This window comes from Zingiber officinale, chromosome 5A (assembly GCF_018446385.1).
Source record: "Zingiber officinale cultivar Zhangliang chromosome 5A, Zo_v1.1, whole genome shotgun sequence".
NCBI lineage: Eukaryota > Viridiplantae > Streptophyta > Magnoliopsida > Zingiberales > Zingiberaceae > Zingiber > Zingiber officinale.
In genome coordinates this window covers 128,406,380-128,416,688 of record NC_055994.1, presented here as the reverse complement: position 1 = coordinate 128,416,688, position 10,309 = coordinate 128,406,380, and positions in this window count along the sequence as shown.

Sequence of the window (10,309 nt, the reverse complement as noted above, 5' to 3'; positions counted from 1 at the left end):
AATACTTGGTTTTGTATAATATTCTTTAGCTAAGTGAAACCAGGGTCTAAAGATCAATTTTTTCTTTAAAAAAAAAATGACTTTGAAAAATACTGAGTTAAAGTTTCAGAATACTTAGCTTTTAAAATGGTCAGAATTTTGAAAGCTTAGTCTAAAAAGTACAGCAAAAATGACTTTTGAAAGTTTAAAGTTTTGAAAACTTAGCTAAATTTGAAAGAATTTTTCTTTTAGATAAATAATTAATTTAAAGCTTTTGAGGGCAAGGGAGGAGTTTCAATCCTTAATGTCCAAGCATGAGTTAAGTTAGGTTGATTGTAAATTAGCTAATTTCTCTTTAAGTAAGGTATCAGAGCCTTAATGTTCATGCTTGAGTGATCTCAAAAGGTTTAAATATCAAGCACGTAGGTTCGCAGTCACATGTCTAACCATTTAGCTACTAGCTAATTACCTAGAGGGCAACAACTTTCACTTGGTTAGTCAAGTTAAGTCAATAGATCCAGTTAGATTTGACTAGTGCTGGAAGACTTAACTTGATTACTGTTAACTAGGTGTTTAACACCCACACTCATATTGATGCACAGATGTAAGCATTCTTAAGTCCAGGCTGTACCCTATGCATCTCACGTCGTTCTATGTTTTTCAAACACAAGCAAGGTAAGCCTAGGTGTTTGTGAGATGCTCTGGCTGAATTCTAAGGGAGCAAGATTTCTAGGGTAGAGCTTAAGCTAATTCCATATTTTGAAAGTCTAGTAAAATTGAAATTTTAAAAACAATATTTTCCTAGAATTTTTAAAAACACAAGATGACTTTAAAAACTGTAGAAAACTGATTTGAAAATTAAAAACTATTCTTCCCAACACATTCCTATTTGCACAGATTGTAACCAACTAAAACTTATAAACATAAGTAAATAGAGGTCAACCAAATACTAGTACAATCAGAGAAGACAAATAGGTGTCTGCCCAAGATACATCAAGTGATAGTGTCAAAGGGCAGGATCATCAAAAGCAGGATCATTAGCTGGAGGGTCGTCAGCTGGAGGTGGTGCAAGAGGCTGCTCGGGTGCAGGCTGAAGCTGGCGTCGTATCTCGCCTCGGAGAGACGCGAACCCTGCAACTATCTTGGATCGAAGAGATCGGAGGAAGCGATGGCTATCTAGCACAGCCCGTCGCGTCTGAATAGACTGGATCTTGAGCCGAGCGAGTCTGTCCTCGACGGAAGGAGGTGCCGAAGTTGAAGGCTCGGCTGATGTGGAGGGTCCGGCAGAGGTGGAAGGATCTGCGAAAAACTACTCTGCCAAGAAGTCGGGCCACTCCTCACCCTCACCTGGTACGTCCTCGGCCTCTGAAGCACCAGGAGCAGCTACTGGTGGTGGCCGACCCTTCCAGGCCAGAATCCCCTCGGCAGTGACCTCTACACCAGCTAACCTAAGACTACGCTGACCTAACTCATCATATATAGTAAGTGGTATGAGAGTCCCTCTAGTAGTGTCTATCCTAGAGGAGGAGAAAATCAAGGTCAGGATATGGCAGTAAGGCATATGGATCACTCCAGACGTGACTGTACTAGATGCCTAAATGATGTTATGAAACATATGCAGTGCAATGTCTATATCTAGGCGCTGGCTAAGAGCGTACAAAAAGAATGAGTGGGATGATCGCATCTTCGAGACGTCTCGAGATGTGATGGGTAGGATGCATGCTGTCAGGACTCTGTACATAACATAGTCCTGAACTCGAAGAAGAGTGGACCTGAACTTAGTCAGGCCAAAGGGTCTCTCCTCCCCAAAAAAATGCATGTAGATGTCATCTAAGGTAGTGTGGGAATAGGGATCACCGAAAGGTAGCTCCCTACTCGGGTAACATAAAAATATACACTGAGACTCCCTAAGCTCCAACCTAGTGCGAAGCAGTGAGGGAGTAAACTGAATGTCAGTGTCACCAACTCTGGTGGAATAGGTGTTATCATCAACCTTTTCCAGGTTGTGATAGAACTGGGCACACAAGTCTTGATCCACTGTAGTGGTGCAGTCAACCAGTTTATCTAGGTGATAGTAGTATATCATCTGGACTGCGAGAAGACAAAATTGGGCAAAATATTCCCTACCTATATACCTAGGTTTAATGGACTCAAAGGTAAACCTAGCAAAATCTATCCTATGTTGCTCCGAGGGGAATCTAGGGTCCGTGGAAGGGGGGCCCTAGCCGGTGTAGGATCCATAATGCGACGCTTCCTATTTTTGACAATATATATAAAAAGATGCATAGTAACTACAAATAAAGATAATAGGGAGGTTTGAGATGTACCTAGGAGGCATTGCTAGGAGTAGAGGAGAGTGGATGGTTGGAAGGAGCCTTAAGGAGAGGAAATCGCACGAGAATCGCGTGCTTCGTCTTCGGTAGAAAACGAATAGAAAACCTTCTGTTCGTGGTCATATTTTGCGTTGAAGGCGCCTTAAATCGAGTTTAAGGCGCCTTGAAGAATCTGTTGGAGGCACCTCGGGGGTAAGCTGAGGCACCTTAGGCTAGGTCGACGGGAATTTTCCCGCCTCTGTTTAGGGCGCCTCCCTTGTGTGGGAGGCGCCTTCTAAGAGGCGCCACGTTTTTTATTTTATGTTAAGAAAATTTAAGTTAATTAAATTTAAAAAATAATTTTAAGTTAATTAATTTTGAAAATAATTTTAAGTTAATTAATTTTGAGAATAATTTTAAGTTAATTAATTTGAAAAATAATTTAAGTTAATTAATTTTAAAAATAATTTAAGTTAATTAATTTTAAAAATAATTTAAGTTAATTAATTTTAAAAATAATCTAAGTTAATTAATTTTGAAAAAATAATTTAAGTTAATTAATTTTGAAAAATAATTTTACGTTAATTAATTTGAAAAATAATTTAAGTTAATTAATGTTGGAAAAAAATAATTTAAGTTTATTACATTTAAAAATAATTTAAGTTAATTACTTTTGAAAAATAATTTAAGTTAATTACGTTTAAAAATAATTTATGTTAATTACTTTTGAAAAATAATTTAAGTTAATTACTTTTAAAAAAAATAATTTAAGTTAATTAATTTGAAAAATAATTTAAGTTAATTAATTTGAAAAATAATTTAAGTTAATTAATTTTAAAAGTAATTTAAGTTAATTAATTTTAAAAATAATTTAAGTTAATTAATTTGAAAAATAATTTAAGTTAATTAATTTGAAAAATAATTTAAGTTAATTAATTTTAAAAAATAATTTAAGTTAATTAATTTAAAAATAATTTAAGTTAATTAATTTGAAAAATAATTTAAGTTAATTAATTTTAAAAATAATATTTTTAAGTTAATTTAATTTGAAAAATAATTTTAAGTTAATTTAAAATTTGAAATTATTTTGAATTTGAATTAATTTTAATTATGAATTTAATTTTAAATTTGAATTAAATGTGAATTTTAATTAATTTCTATTCCTTAGTCATCTCACCTGATCTAAATTTCCAATCAGGGAATCCTATAATATATGTGAGATTATTTGAGTTCAATTTTAGGGTTTGGTTTAACTTTGTGTTAGATTCAGGTTTAGCTTTGGGTTTAATAAGTAGGCGTTCTTTGGATAAACTTCTGGGCTATGGTGAGTCACAAGGACATCATTAAAGTAACCATGCCTTCGAGATTTTCCAAATAGTCCTACCCATTGAACTTAGTACAAAACCTTGGTCTAACTGGTTAGGATCCATAGAGGGTAGCTTCGGTTAGTTCCACTTAGCCAAACGCACCAGGTCGAAGCTATATCTTCCTAGACATGCGATGACTAAGCTTCCCCAACGTACTATCATCTAATACTTCACCAGTACCGTGAGTCAAGTTAAACCTAGCCCACTTTAATCTAGCCTTAATTATCCTACCGGGTAGTCTACTCTTGGTTACCCTTATCGGATAGATTAAGTTCGGAGGTGCCAGCTATTCTGGAGCCTTCCTTTGGATTTTAATTTGATTTAATTTGATTTTAACTTAATTTGAATTTTAAGTTTATTTAATTTTAATTTTAATTATTTAATTTAGTTTTATTTTTATCGTTTTTCTCCTAGCTCCCCTTGGATCATAGCCTCGATATGGTCTATCGAGGTAATGTATTTAATCCTTAGGGACCCAATATTATCCAAGTCCAACTTGATTGATCAGGTTGGACTTGGGGACTCATGCTTGGACCATTTTTCTATTTGTTCTTTGTATAAGTGATAAATATGACTTATATTTCTTTTTCGATTTGAATCCTAGTCCAGTTCTATTGTAGATTGCCCTTTGTATTCCAAGAATTAGGTCAAGGTTCTTGGAACCCAAAGAGAATCGTTCTAATGTTTTCTCCAGATCCTTGATATGAGTTTTCAGGCTGGAATTCTCTTTCTCAAGTTTTTGGACTTGAGTCGAGTTTCTAGTCTGAACTGGTTCAGTCAAGGATTCGGAGTTAGTCACTTCTTTAAGGAACGCTACTTCCTTTAGAAGTGACTTAATTCTAAGATTAGACTTAGCTAATTTTCGTAACAAATAATTAACTAGATTGTTTAGTCGAGGGATACTTACAGATGGATCGGGCCCTTCGGAAACGGATACGGATCTGTGGCTTCTTTCCGATTTTGCTTCCGACTCGCTCTCGCTCTCGGACACATCGATCTGGTCTTGAGCCATCAGGGCAAGAAGGCTCGTCTGTTCGAGCTTACCTTCTTCTTTCTCTGCTTCTTTGCCTCCTTCTGATTGGGGCAGTTGGCCTTGATATGCCTCTTCTGGTTGCACCCATAACAGATTACCTCAAACTTGACCTTTGAGTTGGGTTGAACCTCCTTTGATTGTACGACTTTCTTTAGGTCTTTCTTGTTGAACCCCTTCTTCTTCTTGTAGAGCTTCTTCACAAGATTCACGAGCTTAGAGGTCAATTCGTCGTCTTCATCGTCTGAGTCGGGTTCAGTTTCCGATTCAGGTTCAGTTCTTCGCCGTGATCTTGCTTCGCGTGTTCGACTGGAACCTGCAACTAAAGCAATATCTTTCTCGAATTTTTGTGTATTAGTTTGTTCATGTAATCCGAATTCTGAGAACAATTCATCTAGTCTAATGGAAGTTAGATCCTTGGAGACTTTGTAGGCATCTACCATTGATGCCCACAGTGTGCTCCTCGGAAAAGCATTAAGTGCGTACCTTATAATGTCCCTGTTCTCGACCTTTTGCCCGATAGCGTGGAGGGAGTTGAGGATGTCTTGAATCCGTGCATGGAGTTGACATGCAGTTTCTCCTTCCTGCATTTTCAAATTATATAATTTATTGAACAAGAGATCTCTCTTGCTTACCTTAGTGTCGGAGGTGCCCTCATGGAGTTCGATCAGCTTCTCCCAAAGCTCTTTTGCGTTGGAGAATGGTCCAACTCTACTAAGTTCCTCTTTGGTCAGTCCACACTAGAGGGTGCAGGTCGCTCTGGCATCAGCTTCCACCTTCTTGATTAGGGTCGGTTCCCATTTTTTACAGGGTGTTGGCTTGCCGTCTTCGTCAGATGGCAGTTGTAGTCCAGTCTTGATAATCATCCACGTGTCGAACTGTGTCTTGAGAAAGGTTTCCATTCGCCCCTTCCAATATCCGAAGTCTTCTCCGGAGAAAAGTGGGGGGCGAACGATGCTGAAACCTTCTTGTTGGGCCATTAGCGATATGCAACAGAAAAAATAGAAATATCCCAAGACTAGGTCTTGGATTAGCAGTGCGGGAAATAAAGTTAAGAATTTGCGAACTCGAGTGGTGTTGCACCAGTCTTGAGCAAAAACCGATTCGAAAAATTAATTAGAATATAGCTATTAAGCTAATTCTAATTGACTCCGTAAAAATGAAAATACCAAGTAAAAAAAATTACGTGATTGGTGGTTGCACCAGATCAACGCGACCCCGCTCTGATACCAATTGTTGGATCCAAAGCGCTAGAGGGGGGGTGAATAGCGCTCGTGGCTTTCACTCTTTTCGAATTCGTAAAACTATCGAGTTATAAAGCAGCAGAATAAATTAAAGAACACACATAAAAGCACACCAAGATTTACTTGGTTTGGAGCCTAGGGCGACTCCTACTCCAAGGCCCACGCTCGTTGAGCGTTTACGATGGGCAACAACTATAATTCGTAAAATCTATTACAAGCTAAGTACAAATTAACTATAAATGAACTTTATACCGACAACAGCAAAATGGAAATTGAAGCTTTGGGTCATCGGGATGTTGTTGCAGCACTTCGGGATCGTCTCGTAGGCAGCTTACAGCGTAAGGATTGCTTAGAATTCGTTGTCTCAAGCTGCTGGTCGAAGTCCCCTTTTAAACAGTGCTGGAGGCGCCTCCAGGCCGCCGAGTCTAGTCGCACCTTATCCCACTGAAGGCGCCTCCAAGCTGCTCCAAGGCGCCTCCAACGCCTGGTCCAAGGCGTCTCCAGCGTCTCTGGACAGCTGGCTTCGGCTAGCACCCGAGGCGCCTCCAAGCCCCATGGAGGCGCCTCGGACACTGTTCATCCGAGGCCTAAGTTGCTCCTTTGTTCCTGTAAATTGTGTTAGTCACAAACACAAACCCTGCAAAACAAAGTTAGCACATAAATACTATGATAGATATAATTGACAGTCATCGGACTGTCCGGGTCTGACTTCGGATTTCTAACCGGAAACCCTAGGTCGACCCGACGCCTACTGTTCCCTCTACGGGGAACGCGTCCTCACCTACTCCACTCAGGAGATTTACCTGATGCCAGTGCGATCCTCCAGATCGACTGGACTTTTGCTCAGCGTTCGAGGCTTCCGGACTTTCTGCTGGACTTCCGCTTCCCGGCTGGTCCAGTCTTTCACCTGGTTCGCGACACCAGGACTTTCCACCTAAGGTTACCCCCCTAGGACTTTTGCCTGAAGCTCTCGACCCGCCAAGACTTTCCGCATAGGGTTACCACCCCCTATGACCTAGGGTTACCACCACCTAGGGTTTTCCACCTGCCTAACCGCAGCTAGGACTTTCCTGAAACACTCAATCAAGTGCATTAGATCACAAAACAACTTAACTTTGAATTCCTTTGCCATTATCAAAACAACGGTCGATCGTCGGATGCTTCCCGCACCAACAGTGTTGACACCAATCGACTGGTAAAGAGTCGTTCACCAGGCACCAGTCTATTAGTGCAAGGACCAATCGACTGGTAACAGTAAACAACCTTGTTGTTTCTTTCCAAGCTCTATAAAATGGAGCTTGGGATGGCTGTCCAAGGTGACGAAATTGGACTTGGTTAAAGTCTAATTAGAGTCTCCAAGCCTATGTTGCAATCCGTGCGTTCATGGTTGAGTTGTGGCGAGGTTTTTCCACCGACAAGGAGGATTATGCTAGCTGGAGTTTCCGAGGACTAATCCACCGACGGATAAGGATCGTCTACCTTACGGACAGCCGTGGAGTAGGAGCTTTATCTTCGAACCATGTAAATCGTTGTGTTGTGGTTTGCATTTCTCTTATTGTCTTTAGCTTTCATATTCGTATTCGTATTTGTATTCTTTGTGTCCCGCTATGCTAATGAATACGTAGGGAGTAATCAATTTAAGAGCATCATCTATCCAGCCCCCCTTCTAGTCAGCTATCTGATCCCCAACATTGATCACTTAAATCACCATTCTCATAGAAACGGTAACAAATCAAGATCATTAAGATATGCACTTAATGCATTACCGAGGACCTCAGACTGGACGTCGATAATAGATTCTTATTACATCTCTAAGGTTCTTAAGGTAGTATTTTAGAAAATTTGTTTTCAACCTTAGAATTACATGAAACTCGATGTGCATATCTAAGAAAGAAAAATGAGCCAAGACAAAACTTATCATTCAAAGTTAAGGAGATTGATCTAGACTCAGAATCGTTGCTCAACGAAAATGAAGAAACCTACATGGTAAGGAAGTTTAGTAAATTTTTAAAAACTAACAATTTTGATAAAAAAAAAAAATATGCAATGAAGCTAATCCAAAGTAAAAGGAAAGTTCAGTGCTACAACTATCAAAAAGAATGTCACATCAAAGATAACTACTCTAAATTGAAGAAGAGGGAAAAAGAAAAAGGCAAAGGGCCAAGATGAACGAAGCATGAAAAATCTAAAAGTCACGTGGGATGAGTCGTCGTCAAAGTTCGAGATCGAGGTCTATGTCGGACTAACTTTTATGGTCAGTCATCAAGAAGATAAAGACAAAAAAAATTCGTCCGAGATGAACATCGATGAAGGAGGAGTGTCGAATTATGAATTCGATATGATAAGTGAGGTACGTAATCTCTCCTCCAATTAATTATATGAAGTTGTACAAATGGTAAGTAGATCACTTTGTAAAAATAGGATAAAATATTTAGAGTAAAAAAAAACTATACTTCCGTAGTAGAAAATTTTGAAAAAGTTAATGGTGAAAATGTAAACCTAAAAGAGCAAATTGAATTTTTGAAAAAGGACTGCATACTTAAATTTCAATTTATCATGAATTTCATATTTTAGAAATAATAGAGGACTTAGTTAGTATTTAAGATATCATAGGCGCTAAATATCAAAAGTGTCTAGAATTAAATTGAGTAGATAAAAATTTATATTGGTTTCTAATTCATGTTTAATCTACTAAATTATTTTTATATACATGCTTAAATTGATTTTGCTTTAATTAGTAACATGTTTGGTAAGATTAATTATTTCGTTTATCTATTGTTCATGTTTTGGGTTGAAAATTTTTTTTAGCGTTATATTATTTTTTTTATTTTTATAACAAAAAATGAATTTTAAAATTAAAAATGTTTTGAAAAATTATTTTTGAGAAACTTATTTTTGAACTTAATGTGTTAAAACATTATGTTCTCTATTACTAAGTAAATTTTTAGACATTTTTGTTTTGAACTTTATCTAAATTATTATGAATTTTTTAAAAAATCTTAAAAACTTATTTTTGAAATTTTTTAATTTTTGGTGGATAAATATTATATTTTACATGCTTAGAAAAATTATCAAGATTTTTTGAAGTCTAAAAATATTTTTAATTGATAAATATTAAAAATATAGATTTAGATGCCAAAGTATTTAAATTGTCTATGAAAGAAAATAGTATTTTAATGAAAAAATTTAATTCAAATCCAAATGGTTATGTGAAACATTGATAAAAATTTTCATACTTTTTCATAACTTGAAAATAACTTTTAAATTATTTTTTGTCGAAAATAAGAAATATCTCTTAAAAATTATCTTATGTGACAAAATATTTTGATAAAAATATTGGAATTTAGATATTTTGCAACCAATTCATGTATATTTTTTCTCATATTTTTATGTTATTATTTTTTAATTTTTACTTAATTTTTATGTGATGAAAGGAGAAGAATAATTACATGTTAAGTTTAGGGAGGTTTCTTTTAATTGTCATTCTTATTTAGGGGCAATCTTAATAATTCTGTTTACTTGCTATATTTAAGTTATAATTATTTTTTATTTATTCATTTAATCATAATCTTAACTCGAGTTGATACACATCAAAAAATGAAAAGATTATAAGTACCCGAGGTTAGTTTTGATGTAATCAACCAATTTAAATTAGGTACTGTGTCGTTTTTGTTAGGACCTTCGGATGGCTAGAGAGGGGGGGTGTGATTAGCATCCACTAAAAACTCAATCAATTTCCTCACAAAACTTTGTTAGCACAGTGGAAGTAGACAAAACAAAAACTGATGCAAGGAAAGAAAACCAACCCACAGCTTACACAAGTATATACGAGGTTCGGCGATAACTTGCCCCTACTCCTCGGCGTGTCCGTAAGGTGGACGATCCCTTGATCTTTCGGTAGATCACACCCCGGACAATATTCCGGCTAAGTATTGCTCCTTCTCGGTGGAGTAACCTCTCCACAAAAGTCACAGAATAGATTTGAAAATAAAGCACAATGACTTACAGAGTTTAGTGGCTAAAGGATTGAGCAAATGAACTTACAGCCACGAAATGAAAAACGCAAAGACAGAAGGAAGCTTCAGCCAAGAGCTCAACGACACAGCTTCTTGCTTAAGCAACAGAGAGTTTTTCCAGTTCCTCGTCAAGCCTCTCTTCTTCCTCCTTCTTATTCTGCTTGCTCACTGTCTTCAGCCAGAGCCGAATCGCTGTCACCTATATCGAATCACTGCATCGCCAGTCACTCTTCCTCCTCATCTGGTTCTCTGAACTCACACTAATACCATCCATGGTCTTCACTGGTGTCTCTGAGCTCGAACCAATGAGCAAGAGTCAAGCTGTAGCCACTGATCGCCGCCAGTGAACGTTGATGCTCCA